This window comes from Salmo salar, chromosome ssa02 (assembly GCF_905237065.1).
Source record: "Salmo salar chromosome ssa02, Ssal_v3.1, whole genome shotgun sequence".
NCBI lineage: Eukaryota > Metazoa > Chordata > Actinopteri > Salmoniformes > Salmonidae > Salmo > Salmo salar.
This window is the reverse complement of record NC_059443.1, coordinates 88,824,146-88,847,924: the sequence shown is the minus strand read 5'-3', so window position 1 is coordinate 88,847,924 and position 23,779 is coordinate 88,824,146. Positions and strand designations below refer to the sequence as shown.

At 41.6% G+C, this 23,779-nt stretch overlaps 1 pseudogene; it reads left to right on the top strand.

The window, feature by feature from the left end:
* The window catches only part of LOC123732690 (zinc finger protein 180-like), a 73,772-nt pseudogene extending 57,097 nt beyond the window's left edge, over nucleotides 1-16,675 (top strand).
* Nucleotides 16,676-23,779: the final 7,104 nt, after the last annotated feature.

Below are 23,779 nucleotides of genomic sequence, written 5' to 3'. Positions count from 1 at the left end.
CACCACCCCGCTGGCCAGATGCTCTCGGGGTATGCGAGAACACGTAGGCAGACGAGGAGAGAGCAGTAGGAGTAGCAGTGTTATCTGTGGTAATCCATGTTTCCGTCAGCGCCAAGAAGTCGAGGGACTGGAGGGTAGCATAGGTTGAGATGAACTCTGCCTTGTTGGCCGCAGACCGGCAGTTCCAGAGGCTGCCGGAGATCTTTGCAGACCTAGGATTTGTGGTGGGGACTTGAGATGATTTGTCCAGGGTTGGGTTGAGGGTACAATTAAGATCTCCGGCCAGCCCTCCAAAGGAAGCACAATGCTCATTGAGCAGGGTTATCATTTTTGACATGAAAGCAGGAGTATCTGTATTAGGGGCGTATATGTTTAAGATAGTAATTGGTTGCCAATAAAGTGACCCAGTTTTCTAAATAAATCTCCCCTCCGGATCAGATATGTTTTTGTCAATTATGAATGGAACATGCTTATGGATAAGTATGTCTGTACCTCTACTGTTTGATTTGAAAGATGGGAAATACACCAGTCCCACCCAGGCTCTGCGGAGTTTGGCATGTTCGGCATCACAGAGGTGTGTCTCTTGTAATAGCGCAATGTCTGCTTTTTCCCTTTTTTTAGAGCAAATAGTATCTTTTTCCGTTATATTGCATGACCTAGACCATGGCAGTTCCATGTCAAGAGATTTAAGGTACTAGTCATCGTCATCGAACATTAGTGCAAGTCATCTCTGGGTAAAGGTGGATAATAGTTACAGCTGCGTTCACATAAAATAACAATCTCTGAACACCCCAGCCGAGTTCCCAAACAACTCGACATATCCCGTTGGATCTATACTCCCCCCGCTCAGTCTCAATTCTGTTCCCCAAAAAAAGGGAACAGTTAGCAACGCACAACGTCTCCCCCACCCACCAAAGAAATGCCTCATCCTCTCCTCTCCGCCCCGCATTGAGTAAATTACAACGTAGCCCCCATCCAGACCACATTAAAAGAGGGAGAAAATAAAATCTATAGCCTAGCCTACATATACCTCCCCCAAGGGACATAGTAATAATAGCACCAAAAAAGGGAAATAAAAGTAGGCTGAAACGTTAGTAGGCCTAGGTCAGGCTATAGAGCCTATCCCTCTCAGCTAAAGGAAAATAAATATAGATTAGACGGCTATAATGACATTTAGCGGGGCGCGTGGGTCTTTGGATGTCGGCTATATGTTGTCTTCCCTCCTTTAGTAATAACAATAATCGCATTTAGTCATTGGTCCATTTCTCATTGACCAGGATTGTCTTTCTAAAAACGTTTTGCCTCCTAGAGTTTTGAAGTGTCGCAGGGCTCCTTGGTGAAGAATCCTGAGCTCGTTCGGGTATTTGAATCCCCTAAAGATGCCTCGGTCAATGGAGTATTTCTTCACCCCGTCAAACTCTCGGCGTATTCCAGCTGACAGGTCCTGGTGTAAAGTGAGTTTGGCATTTCCCACTGTCATGGTGTTGATTCTCGCCGCCTGTAGGACTCGTTCCTTGTCGGTGAATCTCAGGAAACGTATGGTGATTGGGAGCGGTGGTTGTCTGGCTGCTGGTGGGGGCCTCAGTGCTCGGTGAGCTCTCTCGTTCTATGGGCCTGTCGGTGGACAGGTGGAGCCACTCGGGGAGTTTGTCTTGTAGGTAGCGGATCATTGGCATGTTTCTCTTCTTTTTCAGCCTGGTTTAATAGAGCCCTGTTATTCCTTCGCCCGCTGTTTTCCAGGTCCTCTGTTTTCTCTTCCAGATGCTCTATTTTGTTTTTAGCATATGCTATTGTTTCCATGGCGTCTGTCAGTAAGTTTTCCATGGATAGGATTCGCCCCTCTGCCTCGTCCAGGCGCCCCGCGTTGATGGTTCTTGTTGTTGATGTCAGGCCAAGCATTTTCCAGGATTGTCACGTTGCACCCTATGGCACTGAGCTGAGTGTTAATGGCATCTAATTTAATGTTGAGTTCTGTACGTTGGGATCTCAGTTCAGAAAGGATGTCTTCGACAGAGTGCGAGGTTGGGCCTTGTGGGGGAACGGGTCCTCTTGCTCCTGGCTAATTGCGCTAGCTTTTTCTAAAGCTAGCTGCTTCTTGGAGTCTTTTTCCGCCGCTAATGCTCGAGTCAGGGTAAAAATGTCACTTGTAACATCGCCTTTTGTAGGCGCCATGACTTTCTGACTAAAGCTAAAGGAGTTTTAACTTGAAGTGGAGGTAAGATTAGGAATTGGAAACTACTTCTGCGGAGCTCTTAGTTCATGCAGCCATCTCGATCAAGGGTCACGTGATTTCCCCCCGGTAATTTTTTTATAGTTAAATGTAATTAAAGTAACAGTACCCCGATAATGCCATAATATTGCTATACTGAACTGTATAGATGGGTTATGGTTAAGCTGGCATAAGCGAATGATAGTGGATTTCAGTGAACTTGTTTTTTGGTTTCGTTTTGAGTTATCTGACTGAAATTTACCTCTAGCTTCTTAGAGAAATGCACATGCTAGTTTAATTTGTAATTTAAAAAACAACCTATTCTTATGTTTTTTTGAGTGACAATTGGCAGCCAGCAGGAAGCCTACATAGCTACAGTAGGTATTTTCCTTTCTGCAACTTCTACAAAGAACGTTAACCATTATATTGATGAAAAATGAATTTTGTGTTTACCATCAGTGGCATTAAAAAGCCTTAATTATCATAATGGTATTAAGATATTGACTCTTGATTAATCTAATGTATTGGAAGACTGTACTAAATGTCCTGGGTATGATGGGATAAGTTATACTATCCTGACTGTATTAGTCTCAACCTACCATTTCTGAATGTAACTATATGGTTTAAAACATATTTGGTACTGTTGGGTTCGCGTCAATTCGAATCTGGTATCAGAACAAAAATAGTCAGCACAGAGTAACTTCTGATTTCTTTGTACTTTAATTAATGCAAACACTTGAATGGTAAATATGATGTTCGTATATACGGGCTCACTGTGACACCACGCAGGGTAGACAGAGAACTGGAATGACATCACAAGTTTTTCTTGAAATACTTCTTGACAGACTTAGTTCCCTCTCCCTGAGGGCCTGTCATAGTAGAGGCTTGGGTGTGGTTTAGACTTACTCCAGCCTATCGTTGGCGTGCAGCCTGTAGACGCATCTTTGTTGCCAAGCATAGTTGTCTTCTAGCTTATCTTCGTGTGTGTACCCGAGAGTCAGACACCCAAGGACAGTGCCTGTTCTTATGCCACAGCCATTTTCCCCTCTATCAGTTCCTCACATACACCTGTCCTTGAGCGGCCCCACAACCAGGCATTGTGTGTGTGTGTATGTGTGTCACGAGTCTACTCGGCCTACACTCCAGTAACCCTCCAGTTAGTCATACATTATTATATGTAGCTCAATCCATGTTAGTACAATACAAACCTGTTATGTTTAACATTAATTTACTCATAACCTATGCATCACATTAAGTTTAAGAAAATATAACCCAACAGTACAAGGTGACTTATCAATATTTACAGTGCTTCGGAAAGTATTCAGACCCCTTGACTTGTTTGACATTTTGTTAAGTTACAGCCTTCTACAATTGATTACATTGGTTCTCTCATCAATCTACACACAATAGCGAACAATGTCAAAGCAAAAGCAGGTTTAGTATAAGAGCACAAAGCGAGACCCAGATGCAGACACGGGAGGCAGATGGTTTGTCTTGATATTTATTAAACAATCCTAAAGGGCTAGGCAAGAGTGGTCGTGGAAAGGCGAAATGTCAACCAGTTCAGAGTCCAGGAGGTACAGAGTGGCAGGCAGGCTTGAGGTCAGGGCAAGCAGAATGGTCAGGCAGGCAGGTATGGAGTCCAGAAAACAGGCAAGGGTAAAAAAAACGTGAGGACTAGCAAAAGAGAATAGGAGCAGGAGTAAGGGAAACGCTGGTTGCCTTTAAAAGCATACAAGACGAACTGGCACAGAGGCTAGGGATAATAAGCGACACCTGGAGGGGGTGGAGACCATCACAGGAAAGGTGAAACAGATCAGGGTGTGACATTTAAATGAATTGCAATTTATTCAATCAAAATTTGATCACTTACATAGGTAACAGACCCTTTACTCAGTACTTTGTTGAAACACCTTTGGCAGCGATTACAGCCTTGGGTCTGATGCTACAAGCTTGCCACACTTGTATTTGGGGAGGTTCTCCCATTCTTCTCTGTAGATCCTCTCAAGCTCTGACAGGTTCGATGGAGAGCGTTGCTGCACTGCTATTTTCAGGTCTCTCCAGAGATGTTCGATTGGGTTCAAGTCACAGTTCTGGCTGGCCCACTCAAGGAAATTCAGAGACTTGTCCTGAAGTGTCAATACAGGAATAAGATTGAATCCTACTACATCGGCTCTGATGCTTGTTGGATGTGAAAGGGCTTGGAAAATATTCATGACTACAAAGGGAAACCCAGCCACGAGCTGGCCGGTGACAAGAACCTACCAAATGAGCTAAAAGCCTTTTATGCTCGCTTCGAGCAACGCAACACTGAAGCATGCATGAGAGCACCAGCTGTTCTGGATGAATGTGGGATCACGCTCTCCATAGCCGATGTGCGCAAGACTTTTAAACAGGTAAACATTCCCACAGCCGCGGGCCCAGACTGATTACCAGGCAAGTGTCTTCACTGACATTTTCAACCTCTCCCTGACCGAGTCTGTAATACCTACATCTTTCAAACAGACCACCATAGTCCCTGTGCCCAAGAAAGCAAAGGTAACCTGCCTAAATGATTAGCGCCCCGTAGCACTCACATTGGTAGCCATGAAGTCCTTTGAAAGGCTGGTAGTGGCTGACATCAAGCAATCATGCCGGAAACCCTAGACCCACTCCAATTGGCATACTGGCCCAACAGATCCACAGATGATGCAATCTCTATTGCGCTCCACACTACCCTCTCACCGGGACAAAAGGATCCCCTCTGTGAGAATGCTGCTCATTGACTACAACTCAGCGTTCAACACCATAGTGCCAACAAAGCTGATCACTAAGCAAAGGACCCTGGTACTAAACACCTCCCTCTGGAACTGGATTCTTCCTGACGGGCCGCCCCCAGCTGGTAAGGATAGTTAACACATCCGGCACGCTTATCCTCAACACGGGGGCCCCTCAAGGGTGCGTGCTCAGTCCCCTCCTGTACTCTGTTCACTCAATTCTGCACAGCCAGGCACGACTCCAACACCATCATTATGTTTGCTGATGACAACAGTGGTAGGCCTGATCACCGGCAACGATGAGACAGCCTATAGGGAGGAGGTCAGAGACCTGACCGTGTGGGGCGAAGACAACAACCTCTCCCTCAACGTGACCAACACAAAGGAGGTGATTGTTGTCTACAGGAAAAGGATGACCGAACATGCCCCCATTCTCATCGATGGGGCTGTAGTGGAGCAGGTTGAGAACTTCAAGTTCCGTGGTGTCCACATCGCCAACAAACGAACATGGTCCAAGCACACCAAGACAGTTGTGAAGAGGGTGCGACAAAACATATTCCCACTCAGGAGACAGAAAAGATTTGGAAAGGATACTCAGATCCTCAAAAGGATTTACAGCTGTACCGTCGAGAGCATCCTGACAGGTTGCATCACCTCCTGGTATGGCAACTGCTCGGCATCTGACCATAAGGCGCTACTGAGGGTGTATCGTTGTAAGGGGCCACAGTGTCTCCCGATCACTCCTGTGTCAGCCCCCATTATTTACGTTGCAATAGTTTGTGTAGGGGGGTTAGGGTCAGTCAGATATACCTGGAGTATTTATCCTGTCGTATCCAGTGTCCCGTGTGAATTTAAGTATGCTCCCTCTAATTCACTCTCTCCTTCTCCCTTCTATCCTGGAGGACCTGAGCCCTGGGACCACGTCTCAGGACTACCTGGCCTGATCACTCCTTGCTGTCCCCAGTCCACCTGGTCATGCTGCTGCTCCAGTTTCAACTGTTCTGCCTGCGGCTATGGAACCCTGACCTGTTCACCCGACGTGCTACCTTGTCCCAGACCTGACATTTACTCCTGAGATGCTGACCTGTTGCACCCTCTTGAACCACTGTGATTATAATTATTTGAGCCTGCTGGTCATCTATGAATGTTTGCCCATGTTCTGTTATAATCTCCACCCGGCACAGCTAGAAGAGGACTGGATACCCCTCAGAGCCTGGTTCCTCTCTAGGTTTCTTCCTAGGTTCCTGCCTTTCTAGGGAGTTTTTCCTAGCCACCGTGCATCTGTATTGCTTGCTGTTTGGGGTTTTAGGCTGGGTTTCTGTACAGCACTTTGTGACATCGGCTGATGTTGAAAGGACTTAATGAATCAAATTTGATTGCGTACGGCTGAGTACATCATTGACTAGAAGCTTACTGCCATCCAGGATCTACTGTATATACTAGGCGGTGTAAGAGGAAGGGCAAAAAAAATGGTCGAAGACTCCAGTCACATTGTAAAGTATGTCATTTCAGTAGTGTTGTGATATCAGATTATGTCATGGAGTAACAAACTTTAAGATGGATTTGATTCAAAATATCTCTGCAAAAGGCAACTTTTACCTGGGGGGCATGCTTTGTAGATCCTTCAAAGGCGTTCCGATACCTGGTCCCCAAGAAAAAACCCACATGGTATGATAGCTTATAGACAGTAGTAGGCAAATGAAGGGAAAAAGTAACAATATTAAGATCATGGTATAACATTTCTAGGGTCTATTTGCTGGTAATTGGAAACAGGTCCCTTTGGAATTTCGTCCCCCATTCCTAAACACATCCATCCTATAGTGTAGGATTTGAAGATTCATAATCTCTGATTGTAGTCATCAGAAGAAGATTGAGGAACGGTTGATAGGTCCAAGAAGTACAAGCCCCCACACCGTTCTCCAACCTCTGAAATGTTGTGTTGAATGTGTGCATTTTCTAGTTCCCCTCAACATTCTCCCTCTGTCTGTCTGGTAGAGTAGTGGTTATGGTGGTTGCTCCCCAAACAAGAGCATGTGAGTACAAAGCCCCGAGGAACAATTAACAGTGACCCATTTTTAATGTTGCCTTTTGTTGGCATGAAAGAGCTAACTGGAGGTGTGTAGGGCGGTAGGGGCTAGTTCCCATGAAATAAAAGGAATGAAGTGACACCTTGTGTAGAATGTCCTTTTAATAGAGTTGTGATAACATATTATGTCGTGGAGTAACAATACAATCCTCGTCTGCAAAAGGCAACTTTTACCTGGGGGGCATGCTTTGTAGACCCTTCAAAGGCGTTCCGATACCTGGTCCCCAAGAAAAAACCCACATGGTATGATAGCTTATAGACAGTAGTAGGCAAATGAAGGGAAAAAGTTACAATATTAAGATTACGTTTATAGAAAATGTCTCAAGTAAAAGTGAAATTCACCCAGTAAAATACTAATTAAACGTCATTGCTAAAATATACTTAAGTATCAGTGGTAAAAGTATCAATTATTTGACCTTCCATATATTAAGCAAACCAGACAGCACGATTCTGTTATTTTATTTAAAAAATAACCAGGGGAACACTCCAACAATCATAATTTACAAATGAAGCATGTGTTTAGTGAGTCCGCTAGATCTGAGGCAGTAGGGATGACCAAGGATGTTGTCTTGATAAGTGTGTGAATTGGACCATTTTCCTGTCCGGCTCAGCATTTGAAATGAACAAGTACTTTTGTGTGGCAGGGAAACTGTATAGAGTAAAAAATACATTTTTTTATTTAGAAATGTAGTGAAGTACAATTTCAAGTTGTAAAGAAACAGAAAGAGTAAAAGTACAGATACAAAATCAACAGATATATAAACGGAATGTAGTGGAGTAGTTTAAAAACATTTTTTGTTAAGTAATTTACACCACTGGAATTGAAAGGAACACCTCAATTACCTCGACAAACAGGTACCTATGTATAAAGCCTCGCTATTTTGATTTTACTACTGCTCTTTAATTATTAGTTAATTTTATTTCTAATTTTTTACTTAACACATATTTTTCTTAAAACGAAATTGTTGGTTAAGGGCTTGTCAGTCAGCATTTCACTGTAAGGTTACACATGAAAACATGTTGTGACCCTGGTGTGACATTATTGAAGCTGTGATGACACCTAGTGGACATCAAGAGGAACTACACCACACACATACACACTATAACCTTAAAACAGATGGGATGCTTTACATTCGTTGCCCTTTTTTATAAGACACTAATATATATGTCCAATAAACAGACGTTCAAAAATCGTAATGTAAAGCACAAACGACTGGAAAGTTCTTCAAAAGCAACTATAGTGAATCAAGCATCTTTAGGTTACCTGAAATAGGTCAAAGCATATTGTATAAGTTCTATTTCATTTAATCTTTATTTAACTAGGCAAGTTGAACTAAACAACATCGACACAGACACAAGTTAGCTGATATTTGGGAACCAGGATTAACACAGAGAGAACATGGCAAAATACAAGGTATGTTTCTGTAATACGAGTAGGCTGGTATATACAGTATCATCGGTAACAATTGTGTACAATCCACCTAGCTAATAAAATAGTGGGGCTGGCAGTCATTAGTTACATTTCAACCATAGCGATTCCCTAATTGAGGCGCAACAGAGTTCACCTGCGAATGCAGGAATACCGGAAATAATAACTAAACCAACGAACGAGGAATGGTGGAGGCTACCAGAAAGAAGAGACAATTTTCAAGATAAACAGGGTGAGTGAAAAACGTTATTACATTGCTCACTCCCTACCCGGTATCTCATTCTACCGTTATACGACTTTGTATGCGTTGTTGGTTGGCAATCTTGACATTTGCGGAGCTTTTGGAACGGATTCCTGTTGGAACGTTCCACAAATTATACCCACCCTCATTTTTCCTTTATGGTCAGGGCGTGACAGGTGGTTGTTTTGGGTTGTTTTGTGTTTTCTGTTTCTATGTGGGGTTTTTCTAGATTTCTATTTCTATGTTTTGGCCGGGTATAGTTTCCAATCAGAGGCAGCTGTCTATCATATTGTCTCTGATTAGAAGCCATACTTAGGCAGCCTGTTTTTCAGGTAGTTGTTTTCCGTTTTGTATAGTGTCCTGATGGAACTGTTTGGCTGTCGTTTTTTAATGTTTTTTTATTAAGTGTTTCATTAATAAATTAATATGAGCACTCTACAACCTGCGCCTTGGTCTCCTTTAGACGACCCCTGTGACAATATCATGGATGGTTGCATTTCTCCAGCCACATCCCTCAGCTTTTTACCGAAACGGGCAGGGAGTACGCTTTGTTATTGTTTCTACTGCTGATTGCTGCCCCGGTTACTCCTCAAGGTCCAAGGACTGTATGTTATTTTCAGAGGTAGACTGGCTCTGGCAGCTGGAATATTTGACTATTTTATCTAAATGTGAAACGATTCAAAATTGCGATACGTTTCTTGAAACATAAATCGCTGTACTTTCATATCACATCAAAATAATTTCACATAATACTTTCATATCACATCAAAATAGGTAACCAGTTGCGACGCCCCAAACGGTAAACCAAATTCGTTTCTCGTCATTTCTCCTTCCTTCAGGATTCTTTTTTCTTCTTTGGAAGAAACTGGACTGGAGTGTGGACCTCAGTTCATCTTTCAATCACCCACGTGTGTATATACCAAGACAGTCATGAAGAGGGCACAACAAAACCTTTTCCGCCTCGGGAGACTGAAAAGATTTGGCATAGGTCCCCAGATCCTCAAAAGGTAATACAGCTGCACCATCGAGAGCATCCTGACCGGTTGCATCACCGCCTGGTATGGCAACTGCTTGGCATCTGACCGTAAGGCGCTACAGAGGGTAGTGCGAACGGCCCAGAACATCACTGTTGCCAAGCTTCCTGCCATCCAGGACCTATATAATAGGCGGTGTCAGAGGAAAGCCCACAAAATTGTCAGAGACTCCAGTCACCCAAGTCGTAGACTGTTTTCTCTGCTACCGCACGGCAAGTCTAGGACCAAAAGCCTCCTCAACAGCTTCTACCCCCAAGCCTTAGGACTGCTGAACAATTCATAAAATCACCACCAGACAATTTACATTGACCCCACCCCCCTCCCTTTTGTGCACTGCTGCTACTCGCTGGTTGTTTGTTACCTATGCATAGTCACTACGCCCCCACCTTCATGTACAGATTACCTCAACTAGCCTGTACCCCTGCACACTGACTCGGTACCGGTGCCCCCTGTATATAGCCTCGTTATTGTTATTCTCATTGTGTTACTTTTTTATTATAACTTTTTATTTTAGTCTACTTGGTAAATATTTTCTTCTTCTTGAACTGCACTGTTGGTTAAGGGCTTGTAAGTAAAGCATTTCACTGTAAAGTCTAAGTTGGTGTCTTGACAGATTTGTAAAAAACGGTTTATCATAAAACACTATATATGTATTTTTAAATGTTGCTGACACCCCTCCCCAGAGGTGTCTCATTATTGGGATTCATTGCTGATTCCTACCTGTAGCTCACTATGAGGTGTCTAGTGATACAGGTTAAGGGCCCTGTTGGAGATTGGTGGTTGGTAGCGGAGTCGAGGGAACAAGCAGGGTTGGACACGGCCATGTTATTATCCCACACACAGTCTCTGTGGTTCATATGAACCCCATTCCTGGGAATTAGATTTGATTACAAATCTCCCCTGTGTGTTACGACAGAAGGGTTCCGTCTGTCCCATTCCCAGCTAGGTTACGAGGCGCTTTGTCACCAGTACCTATGACTGGTTGATAGGGGAGTGGTTTCAGTCTGTCCCATTCCCAGCTAGGTTACGAGGTGCTTTGTCACCAGTACCTATGACTGGTTTATAGGGGAAACCTCCATGCTTATTATAGAAAAAGTAATTTGGGGAAAACTATTTAGAAAACTGAAATAAAATAACTAACCTGTTTGAAAACTATTCCAAAACTATCTTTGACTCCAAAACTAAAATAGCCTAAAATAATAACCAGCATGAATTATGTTCAGTTTGAATAATTTATATCTTAACTTTGGGCAAAAATAGAATTGGGTTTAAAATATTTGTTATGTGGTTTTAAAGCTTCTGAACCTGGTGGCTGGTAATAGACCTAGCTTGTGTATCACTATCACTAGCTATCACCAGAAATACTTTAAGAAATTAGGATATTGGAAACTCCTTTCAATTCGTATTAACAGCTTAAAGAAAAGAACATTGGCATGAATTACCCTCCGTGAACAAGAAGCACAACATTACAAATATTTTCAGAGATGTGAGATAATTAACTTGTTCTCTGTAATATTGTATAGCTTTGCAATCGTGACTTTCCGTACTTTCAAGGAAAATAGGCATGTTTCTCGACTCATACCCTGACTTTAAAAAGGGATTTTCGTGAGAATTAGCTTAGGAACTGCGTGTCACATGACAATGTGAACGCGATTGGTTGACAGTCTCTTGGACGGGCGTTATATACGCGTTGACATTTTCTGGAATAGTTTATTTTAAAACGTTTGTTTACTTGCCTGCCTATTGTATTTGGAATGCACTGTAATGTTCATCTCTGAAAATCACTTAGATAATTCCTTTGATACAGCAGTAGCAATACAGGGATATAACATCTACAGAAAAGACAGGAATGCTTATGGGGGAGGTGTTGCTGTATACAGTGCATTCGGAAAGTATTCAGACCCATTGACTTTTTAAACATTTTGTTACGTTAAAGCCTTATTCTAAAATGGATTAAAATCTTTTTTCCCCCACTTTCATTTAGCTAGTCTAGTTGGCACACCTGCATTTGGGGAGTTTCTCCCATCTTTCTCTGCAGATCCTCTCAAGCTCTGTCAGGTTGGATGGGGAACATCACTGCGAAGCTATTTTCAGGTCTCTCCAGAGATGTTAGATAGGGCTCAAGTCCGGGCTCTGGCTGGGCCACTCAAGGACATTCAGAGACTTCTACTGAAGCCACTCCTGTGTTGTCTTTGCTGTGTTCTTAAGCTCGTTGTCCTGTTGGACGGTGAACCTTCGCCCCAGTCTGAGGTCCTGAGCACTCTGGAGCAGGTCTTTCATCAAGGATCTCTCTGCACTTTGCTCTGTTAATATTTCCCTGGATCCTGACTAGTCTCCCAGTCCCTGCTGCTGAAAACATCCCCACAGCATGATGCTGCCACCACCATGCTTCACCGTAGGGATGGTGCCAGGTTTCCTCCAGACGTGATGCTTGGCATTCAGGCCAAAGAGTTCAATCTTGGTTTCATCAAGCCAGAGAATCTTGTTTCTCATGGTCAGTGTCCTTTGGGTTCCTTTGGGCAAACTCCAAGCAGGCTGTCATGTGCCTTTTACTGAGGAGTGGCTTCCTTCTGGCCACTCTACCATAAAGGCCTGATTGGTGGAGTGCTGCAGAGATGTTTGTCCTTCTGGAAGGTTCTCCCATCTCCACAGATGAACTTTGGAGCTCTGTCAGAGTGACCATCAGGTTTTTGGTCACCTCCCTGACCAAGGCCCTTTTCCCCCAATCGCTCAGTTTGGCCTGGTGACCAGTTATAGGAAGAGTATTCCATTTAAAAATGATGGAGGTCACTGTGTTCTTGGGGACCTTCAATGCTACAGACTTTTTTTGGTACCCTTCCCCAGATCTGTGCCTCGACACAATCCTGTCCTGGAGCTCTACGGACAGTTCCTTCGACCTCATGGCTTGGTTTTTGCTCTGACACGCACTGTCAACTGTGTGACCATATATAGACAGGTGTGTGTGTGCCTTCCAAATCATATCCAATCAATTTAATTTACCATAGGTGGACTTCGAAGAAGTTGTATATACATCTCAAGGATGATTAATGGAAACAAGATGCACCTGAAAGCAAATTCGAGTCTCATAGCAAAGGGTCTGAGTACTTAAATAAATAAGGTATTTCTGTTTTTTTTACCTGTTTTCACTTTGTCAATATGGGCTATTGATGACACCCCTCTGAATATAGATAGCCTAACCATCAGAAAAAAAACTCTTCCTTATAGCCTTCTCCTCCCGCTGCTGCTGGCCTTCGTAAATTCTGTCGTTATGCTCCTATAGTTTCTGGTAATGGGCTACACCAGCAGTCGTTAAGCTCCTATAGTTTCTGGTAATAGGCTACACCAGTAGTCGTTATGCTCCTATAGTTTCTGGTAATAGACTACACCAGCAGTCGTTATGCTCCTATAGTTTCTGGTAATAGGCTACCCCAGCAGTCGTTATGCTCCTATAGTTTCTGGTAATAGGCTACACCAGCAGTCGTTATGCTCCTATAGTTTCTGGTAATAGACTACACCAGCAGTCGTTATGCTCCTATAGTTTCTGGTAATAGACTACACCAGCAGTCGTTATGCTCCTATAGTTTCTGGTAATAGACTACACCAGCAGTCGTTATGCTCCTATAGTTTCTGGTAATAGACTACACCAGCAGTCGTTATGCTCCTATAGTTTCTGGTAATAGGCTACACCAGCAGTCGTTATGCTCCTATAGTTTCTGGTAATAGGCTACACCAGCGGTCGTTATGCTCCTATAGTTTCTGGTAATAGACTACACCAGCAGTCGTTATGCTCCTATAGTTTCTGATAATAGTCTACACCAGCAGTCGTTATGCTCCTATAGTTTCTGGTAATAGACTACACCAGCAGTCGTTATGCTCCTATAGTTTCTTGTAATAAGCTACACCAGCAGTCGTTATGCTCCTATAGTTTCTGGTAATGGGCTACACTGCAGTCGTTAAGCTCCTATAGTTTCTGGTAATAGGCTACACCAGTAGTCGTTATGCTCCTATAGTTTCTGGTAATAGACTACACCAGCAGTCGTTATGCTCCTATAGTTTCTGGTAATAGGCTACCCCAGCAGTCGTTATGCTCCTATAGTTTCTGGTAATAGGCTACACCAGCAGTCGTTATGCTCCTATAGTTTCTGGTAATAGGCTACACCAGCAGTCGTTATGCTCCTATTGTTTCTGGTAATAGACTACACCAGCAGTCGTTATGCTCCTATAGTTTCTGGTAATAGACTACACCAGCAGTCGTTATGCTCCTATAGTTTCTGGTAATAGACTACACCAGCAGTCGTTATGCTCCTATAGTTTCTGGTAATAGGCTACACCAGCAGTCATTATGCTCCTATAGTTTCTGGTAATAGGCTACACCAGCAGTCGTTATGCTCCTATAGTTTCTGGTAATAGGCTACACCAGCAGTCGTTATGCTCCTATAGTTTCTGGTAATAGGCTACACCAGCAGTCGTTATGCTCCTATAGTTTCTGGTAATAGGCTACACCAGCTGTCGTTATGCTCCTATAGTTTCTGGTAATAGGCTACACCAGCTGTCGTTATGCTCCTATAGTTTCTGGTAATAGACTACACCAGCAGTCGTTATGCTCCTATAGTTTCTGGTAATAGACTACACCAGCAGTCGTTATGCTCCTATAGTTTCTGGTAATAAGCTACACCAGCAGTCGTTATGCTCCTATAGTTTCTGGTAATAGGCTACACCAGCAGTCGTTATGCTCCTATAGTTTCTGGTAATAGGCTACACCAGCAGTCGTTATGCTCCTATTGTTTCTGGTAATAGACTACACCAGCAGTCGTTATGCTCCTATAGTTTCTGGTAATAGACTACACCAGCAGTCGTTATGCTCCTATAGTTTCTGGTAATAGACTACACCAGCAGTCGTTATGCTCCTATAGTTTCTGGTAATAGGCTACACCAGCAGTCATTATGCTCCTATAGTTTCTGGTAATAGGCTACACCAGCAGTCGTTATGCTCCTATAGTTTCTGGTAATAGGCTACACCAGCAGTCATTATGCTCCTATAGTTTCTGGTAATAGGCTACACCAGCAGTCAGCAACCTTTTCCATTTGGTGCCAATTTCTGACCATTTCTACTGATCTGGTGCCAGTTAAGATTTTCATATTCACATTTTACTGGAACAGTTTCATTTAATTTATAGTATTAATAATAATTATAATAGTCTTTGTATCTCAACATCATTCTCTGTGGTTAATCTACATTCTATTTAAATTAAAATGATAAATAAATAAACATTTTTATTGCCATTGCTAAGTTTTTTTTTAAAATAACCTACATAAAGCCCAAACATTTTAACATTGCAGGCTGCAGGTAGAAAATATATCCTGATAAAAATAAATACCAAATACTTATTTCCCTCATTAAAATGCAAATCATTTTATAACATTTTTGACATGCGTTTTTCTGTATTTTTTTGTTATTCTGTCTCTCACTGTTCAAATAAACCTACCATTAAAATTATAGACTGATCATTTCTTTGTCAGTGGGCAAACGTACAAAATCAGCAGCGGATCAAATACTTTTTCCCTCACTGTATACTACATCCATAACTAGCGGTTTCCTCATCACCAGATATACTACATCCATAACTAGTGGTTTCCTCATTACCAGATATACTACATCCATAACTAGTGGTTTCCTCATTACCAGATATACTACATCCATAACTAGTGGTTTCCTCATTACCAGATATACTACATCCATAACTAGTGGTTTCCTCATTACCAGATATACTACATCCATAACTAGCGGTTTCCTCATTAGCAAGGAGGTGTTTCTGCAATCAAATTGTGTGTGCATCACCCTCGTGCTACAATTTTAGCAAACACAGAAAGGGGCCTATATTGGAGACCAAAAGTTGTCTGGCACACTGCTTAGAGTTTAAACAGCATGAATAACTTATTTCTAGTCTACAATCTTAGATGTTACTACTAATGTGACAACATGACTATTCTTGCTCATTTTAAGACAATTGTCAAATAATCATTACATTCATTACAGACGACAATTGTTGTACAACATCATGGCTACGCTGTTGGCATCACCTTTTACAGTGGATTTCTGCTGTTGTGGGCCTTTAACCATCTGTCTGACTTGTTGTTCACACAGGAGAGAGACGTGACTACTGTGGATCCTCTGGGGAGCCTCAACAACCTCATGATGCTGACGAGGCAGAGAAGAGTGTCTCCACATCAGAACACCTCAAGAAACACCTGCAGCGATCCACAGGGAAGAGAACTCACTGCTGCTCTGACTGTGGGAAGAAATTCACCTCCTCAGCAGGCATTAAAATTAATCAGAGAATCCACACAGGAGAGAAACCTCATAGCTGTGATGAATGTGGGAAGACTTATTCATCCAGCCTGATAACACACCAGAGAACACACACAGGAGAGAAACCTTATAGCTGTGATCAATGTGGGAAGAGTTTTACTATATGCGCAATATGACTCTTCACCAGAGAACACACACAGGAGAGAAACCATATAGCTGTGATGAATGTGGGAAGAGTTTTACTACATGGGGCAATCTGACTCTTCACCAGAGAACACACACAGGAGAGAAACCCTATAGCTGTACTCAATGTGGGAAGAGTTTTTCTCAGTCACACAGCCTGATATCACACCAGAGAACACACACAGGAGAGAAACCTTTTATCTGTACTCAATGTGGAAAGAGTTTTGATACATTTAGCTATCTTATTGTACACCAGAGAACACACACAGGAGAGAAACCTTATAGCTGTGATCAATGTGGGAAGAATTTTACTCAGCTATGCAACCTGATATCACACCAGAGAACACACACAGGAGAGAAACCATATAGCTGTAATCAATGTGGGAAGAAATACACTGATAAAAGATCTCTGATTAAACATCAGAAAATACATGAAGGAGTTGTTTCATGATAAAATCCAGGCTCTGATTGTGTTCCACTTACCACGTTGGTGACCCACTTGATACACCAGAGAAGTCACAGAGGAGAGAAATCTTATATCTGTACTCAATGTGGGAAGAGTTTTGTTCAATCTGGAGAAAGGAAGAAACACCAGAGAACACACACAGGAGAGAAACTTCGTGGCTGTGACCAGAGATACTCTGATAAAAGACTTCTGATCAAATATCAGAAAATACATACATGAAGGAGTTGTTTCATGATATCAATGAAATAATGTCACAATGTAGAATGTTTTAACATTGTAGTTGGAGTATTTTAATAATGTCACAATGTAGAAGCCTAAACGTTTGTCCCCTGTTCTTTTGATTTCAACATGATATGGATATTAACCTCAGGGGGAAAATCCAGGCTCTGAAATGGAAGGGTACTATTTATGTGATTTAACAAAAAGTGACTAACAGAAAAGTTGTTACACTTACCACGTTGGTGACCCACTGGAATCAAAATGCATCACTTCAAAATGTAGCCAGCTGTTTTCTACAAATTGTCCTCTAACCAGGGATGTACACATTATTCCCAGATTCTGTGTGGTTTTTGAGCTGTTAGTTTTAACATGACATGCAACCTCATCTCCCTTCTGTCACACAATTGATTTCAACATGATATCGATGAGTTATGACAAATAAGTGTTGTGTTCCTTTGTTTAGCGACCCCCTACATTTAAATGTATCGCTCCAAGATGTAGCTGACTGTCTTCTGCAGGTTGTCCTCTAACCAGTGAGGTAAAAGATATCTCCCATTTCCATGTGTTTTTTAGTTGTGTTAGTTTCAACAGCACGTACAACCTGATTTCCCCCCTAATCGATATCAGTGATTTATTGCTACTTGTCAAAACAACAGCATTTCTGGTGCTTGTGCAGTTTATAAGGTGCTTGTTTAAAAAAAATACAGGTAATATGATTATTGTGGCAGATGTTTTGTGTATATAGCACATTTTTATGTTTAGGTTTTCAATTCATCCCAAACTGTTTCTGCATATTGGTTATTGATTTGGACACGTTAAAACTGTGTTTTGACATTGGGGCTATTTCATATTTACATTTCATGTAACATTTAGTAATTATATTTTTTCAAGCAACCAACTGACAATTTTTTGGTACAATTATATTGACATTGTTGCCCTGCTTTTAGAATATCATGGTTAATTCTCACATATGCCAAACCAAATGTACTAGAGCATGACATTGGGGACTGGGCCCCGATCCAACAACTATCTAGTGAACCCTGAGAAGAGAGAGCAGCTCCGCAGTGAGGTGGAAAGTTACTACGGATATTGCAGGAGTTCAGACAGGTAAGGACAACTTGGTTGCTGATTGTCTCAGGGGTGGGCAGTCAAAAAGTTGTGTGTTTTGCGTTTAGCCAGTGCATTGCCATGGATCACAATTTATAGAAGCTAGCGGGTTTTAGGAAGACGAGTTCTAGAAGCTAGTGGGGGAAAAATGTTTTTTTCTTGTTTTAATTGTTGACAGCCAGTAGACACCATGTTTATATTGGTGAAGGTGAAGCATTGTTGAATATAATGTGAAATGGAAGTTGTTTTCTGTTGGTGGTAAGCATTCTCTTAAGGTGTTAGTCTTTTTGGTTTTTCCATCTTATGTTTTTAGGTTGGACTTTAGCACGTCTAGCTCGTTAGCACGTCTAGCTCGTTAGCACGTCTAGCTCGTTAGCACGTCTAGCTCGTTAGCACGTCTAGCTCGTTAGCACGTCTAGCTCGTTAGCACGTCTAGCTCGTTAGCACGTAGGACGCACTGATTGGTGTCACCTCGTTAGTCAGTATGTGTTACACCTGTGCTGGCTTGTCCAGCTCGTTAGTGGGAAGGTGTTTCACCTGAGCTGGTCCAGGTTCTATTTAAGAGTGTCTGGCCCAGTGCTCCAGTTGTCTTGATACATGTGGAGAGTCAACACCTTTAGTTGCTCCACCTTTTTGGTTTGCTTCCTGTCTTTAAGTTTGGTGTAGGTTTTTCTTTTGTTTGCCTCTTCTTGGGCAGATTTAGTGGGTCTCATGGTTGGGTGTCTTTTAGGTCCCAGTTGTTGTTACTAGTCAACTTTCAGTGGACACCCCCATAGTGTCTTTCAGAGCCCCTCCTAAAACCCCACCTGTTTAGTTGTGGTTGTTGTCAGTGACTCTTTGTTAGTTCCTCTTCTGTTTGAGCAATTTAGATTTTTGTTGCTGGAGAACGTAACAACAAACAATGTAGTAAAACAAGCTTATATTTTGGTTTGGATATTGCATCCAATTGTTCATATTTTAATCAATTTTATTTCCTTAAAATGAATTAGAATGCTCATTAGTCTTTCAGTTATTGTTTTTTATCCTCTAATGTTTGTGTAAATGTACTAAATATTTCTGTTTATTTTCTATGTTTTTATGTTTTATTCTGTGAAGCCATTGTGTTGCATCCATGTCTGAAATGTGCTGTATAAAGCTTGATTTGAACATATTGTAAAACAAATGAACCCAATGACTGATTAATCAACAGACCCTTGTAAAACCAATGAGGAAATCTGTGCAAAAGCAACATGTATCTTTGTCCATGTTAGTATGAAAATCAGTATATTTTACTGTCAAAATAGTGCATGGTATGTACATTTAGTATCACTTTTCAACGAACCCAGTACATTTGCTGAAAATGATAAATGCCCCTGCAACAGAAACAAATTTAGTCATATTATATAAAACACTCAAAGTAATGGATATGGAGCATCTATGGCCTCAGTTACACCTGGCACCTAAATGTGACTTCTGTCATCTGATCACTCCAAGCTGCATTAGGTTCAGATCTACCAGGATGGGCCTTTGACATAGTCTGGATGCAGTCAGGCCAACGAATATGCATAAGCAATGTAAAGAGTAGTGGGGAAAAGTACATTCTACACAAATTACCTTCATAATAGCAAATAACTAATGTGTGTGTCTGGGGGGAAATTAACTTTCATACAGACAAAATGGGTGAGAAATTACACCAATATTGAGTTTATTTTATTTTTACAGGGACAGTGCACATTAATCAACGTTTCAGTAAAAGTGCCAGTTTTAGCCAGCCGGCTAATTTTCAACCGCATTCCCTGGGCAGGTTATTAAAAACAATTACAATATAGACAATCATTGAACAGTGAGCACACGCAGAGTAACATAGGACAAGCAAGACCTAGCATACAGACAGAGCAACATAGGACAAGCAAGATGTAGCATACAGACAGAGCAACATAGAACAAAAAGCCATGTCTTCATGCAATTTGTGAAAGTGTGATATGTGGTGCAGTTATGTGTGTCTGATGGCAGTGTATTCCAGACATGAGAATCTCTCACAGAGAAACGGATTTACTAAAGGTGCTTTTCCTAACCTGTTGGTGATACCCCTTCCCGTTCGGATCCCGTTAACGGGATTGCTTGACAAGATACAATGCGCGAAATTCAAAACAGAATAAATCGAATGATTTAAATTTCTCAAACAATCAACTATCTTACACGCTTTGAAAGATAAACATCTCCTTAGTCTAACCACGTTGTCCGATTTCAAAAAGGCTTTACGGCGAAAGCATAAAGTTAGATTATGTTAGGACAGTACATTGAAAATAGCTGTGTGTAATGTTTTGTCAATGCAAAGACAGGCGTCACCAAAAGCAGAAAACCAGCTAAAATGATGCACTAACCTTTGACAATCTTCATCAGATGACACTCCTAGGACATTATGTTAGACAATATATGCATTTTTTATTCTATCCAGTTCATATTTATATCCAAAAACAGCATTTTACAGTGGCGGTGAAATTCAGAAAATATTTTCCCTCAAATGCTGCCGGTGAAGCAGCGCTACAATTTACAAAATTACTATTCTAAAACATTGGTAAATTATAATATTGTCATTCAAAGAATTATAGATTAACATCTCGTGAATGCAACCGCATTGTCAGATTTCAAAATAACTTTACTGGGAAATCACACTTTGCAATAAACGAGGTGCTATGCTAAGAAAAATAGGCTAGGCGATACATGTTAGCGCCATCTTGGAACCATCTAAAATCAAATACACTATTGTAAATATTCACTTACCTTTGATTATCTTCATCAGAAGGCACTTCCAGGAATCCCAGGTCCACAACAAATGTAGTTTTGTTCGAAAAAGTTAATAATTTGTCCCAATAGCTCCTTCTTGTTAGCGCGTTCTGTAGGCTACTCAAAATGTACTGAAGCCCGCGGGACTTGTCGCCACGAAAGAGCAAAACATTTTTTTTTACGTTCGTTCAAACATGTCAAACGTTGTATAGCAGAAGTCTTTAGGGACTTTTTCAATCAGAACTTCAATAATATTCAAGGCGGACGATTGCATTGTCTTATAAAACGTTTCGGAAAGAAAGGGTCCCCACACGCATGCGCATCATAGTAGACATGGCCATCCGCCTATGACCAACTTTCCAGGCCTCTCGTTCGGTCAGTTTTTACAGGAGAACACTCAAACCACTTTGTAAAGACTGTTGACATCTAGTGGAAGCCTTAGGAAGTGCTAAATGAATCCTAACTCACGGTGTGTTTCATAGGCAAAGTGTTGAAGGTGATTCCACAAATCAGATTTCCACTTCCTGCATGGAATTTCCTCAGGTTTTTGGCCTGCCATATGAGTTCTGTTATACTCACAGACACCATTCAAACAGTTTTTGAAACTTTAGAGTGTTTTCTATCCAAATCTACTAATTATATGCATATTCTTGTTACTGGGCAGGAGTAGTAACCAGATTAAATCGGGTACGTTTTTTATCCGGCCGTGCAAATACTGCCCCCTATCCCCAACATGTTTTAAGGGAACTATACAGTCACCTCTCATGGCAGACCTTGTGGATCTGCTGCCATATGTTTGGGTTTTCTGTTTAACAAAAATACTGAGTGGAGGGGGAGCTAGGCCATTTAGGATCTTGAATACAAGACATGCGTCGGTGTATTGCACAAGATTTTCCCAACTCAGGAGCTCATGCTTTCTGAGAATGTAACAGTGATGATGGCTATTGGGCTTCCTATCGAGCACTTTGAGAGCCTGTTTGTAGACAGACTGAATAGGTTTTAATGTTGTATAGCAAGCTTGGGCCCAACTAGTCAAGCAGTATTTTAAGTGGGGGAGTATCATCGATATCGAAGTACAGTCTTGCTACCTCTGTGGTCAAACAATTTCGTATAAATCGGAAATTAGCTAGGTTGAATTTGCTTATTTGAATTACCTTTTTCACATGCTTTTTAAAAGAGAGGTTGGAATCAAGTATGATGCCAAGGTACTTAAAATCAGATACCACCTGGAGCTTCTCCCCTGACACATAGACATCTGGCTCAGTAGTATCAGTTGCCCTCTTTGTGAAGAACATGCAAACAGTTTTTTTCACATTGAGATGCAAACACGAGTCACTGAGCCACTTTGTAACCTTGACCATTACCATAGTGAGTTCTTGTGCAGCTTGTTGTTTGCTCTTTGCATGCACATATATCACTGTGTCATCTGCATACATTTGAACTTCAGACCAAGTGCAGACAGAAAGCAGATCATTAATGTACAGGCTGAACAGGATGGGCCCCAGTATTGACCCTTGGGGCACGCCCACATCATAGCTAAGAGTGGGCGACTGCTCATTGCTCACTCTGACACACTGAGTTCTGCCTTCAAGGTATGATTTCATCCATCTCAAGGCATCGGGGGAAAAATTGAACTTGGACAATTTTGTGATGAGAATCTCATGGTTAACAGTATCAAAAGCCTTCCTTAGGTCCAGAAACACAGCCCCAACAACGCCCCCTTTGTCCATCTTGGACTTCACATTTTCCAGAAGAAAGCAGTTGGCCGTTTCTGTGGAGTGTTTCGCTCTGAAGCCAAACTGCATGGAGTGTAATGTGAAGGGGCTGTTGTTGAGGTGGGAAATCAGTTGTTCTGCTACACACTTTTCAACAACCTTCGACACTACAGGTAGTATACTAATGGGCCTGTAGTTACTCACGTCAGCAGGGTCGCCCGATTTAAAAATGGCTGACTTCCATACCCTTGGAAACACCCTTGGAAACACCCCCAGACCAATAGATGTGTTGGTGACCTTAGTAATTGGGCCAATGAGTGACTCTTTGTAGTTTTTAAGAAAGGTAGAGTCCAGCCCAAACACATCTTTGGGATTTAGAGTTCTTTAGTGAGCTAATCACCTTGTTCACCTTTGACTCAGAAACCTCCCTTATGATGAAGACAGGTTGAGCGTCATTCACTAACACTGAGCCCAATAAACCAGTGGAGGGGTTCTGTGTCAGTACCCTGACAGAGTCAATAAAGTAGGAATTGAAGGCTATTGCTATTTCGACTGCATCCTGTGTTAGATTGTTATTCACCATGATTTCTAGTCTTTTTGCAGTGTTACTATGGTCTTTCCCTGTTAACTTTTTTAGATTCTCCCAGATCAATTTAGAATTTCCCTTTGCCTCACCAATTATGTTAATAAAAAAGTTTGCCTTGGCCTGTCTGATTTCTTTCGTCACCTTATTTCTCAAAATGGTAAACCTACGTCTGTCGTGCTCTAATTTGGATTTTAGAGCTGTTTTTAGAGCATAATCTCGTTCTTTCATCAATTTCCAGATTTCTCCATTTAGCCAAGGAAGAGTGCTCATTTGGCCAGGTTTGGATTTGATTTTCTTTAGGAAACCATTTATTGTAGTCTGGATTGTGGATAGAAAAACCTGACTATCAGCTTCCACGTCTGTATAGGACAAGAGATCATTCCAGACTGAACATATTAGCAAACGTCTGTGAGTTTGTAAGTCTTCAAAACAAAATAAATTTTTTGAAGGAAAGGTGTGGCTAAACAAAAAACTATAATTTAGAGAAGATAGTAATGTCCATTATTACTTTAGAGATGAAGTGAGACACCAACAAAATGTTATTAACAATGGATCAACTGCAGCCTGGAATAGTAATATATATTATTATAGAGCTCTGATCAGCCTATAAACATGACATTATCTATTATTATAGAGCTCTGCTCAGCCTATAAACATGACATTATCTATTAT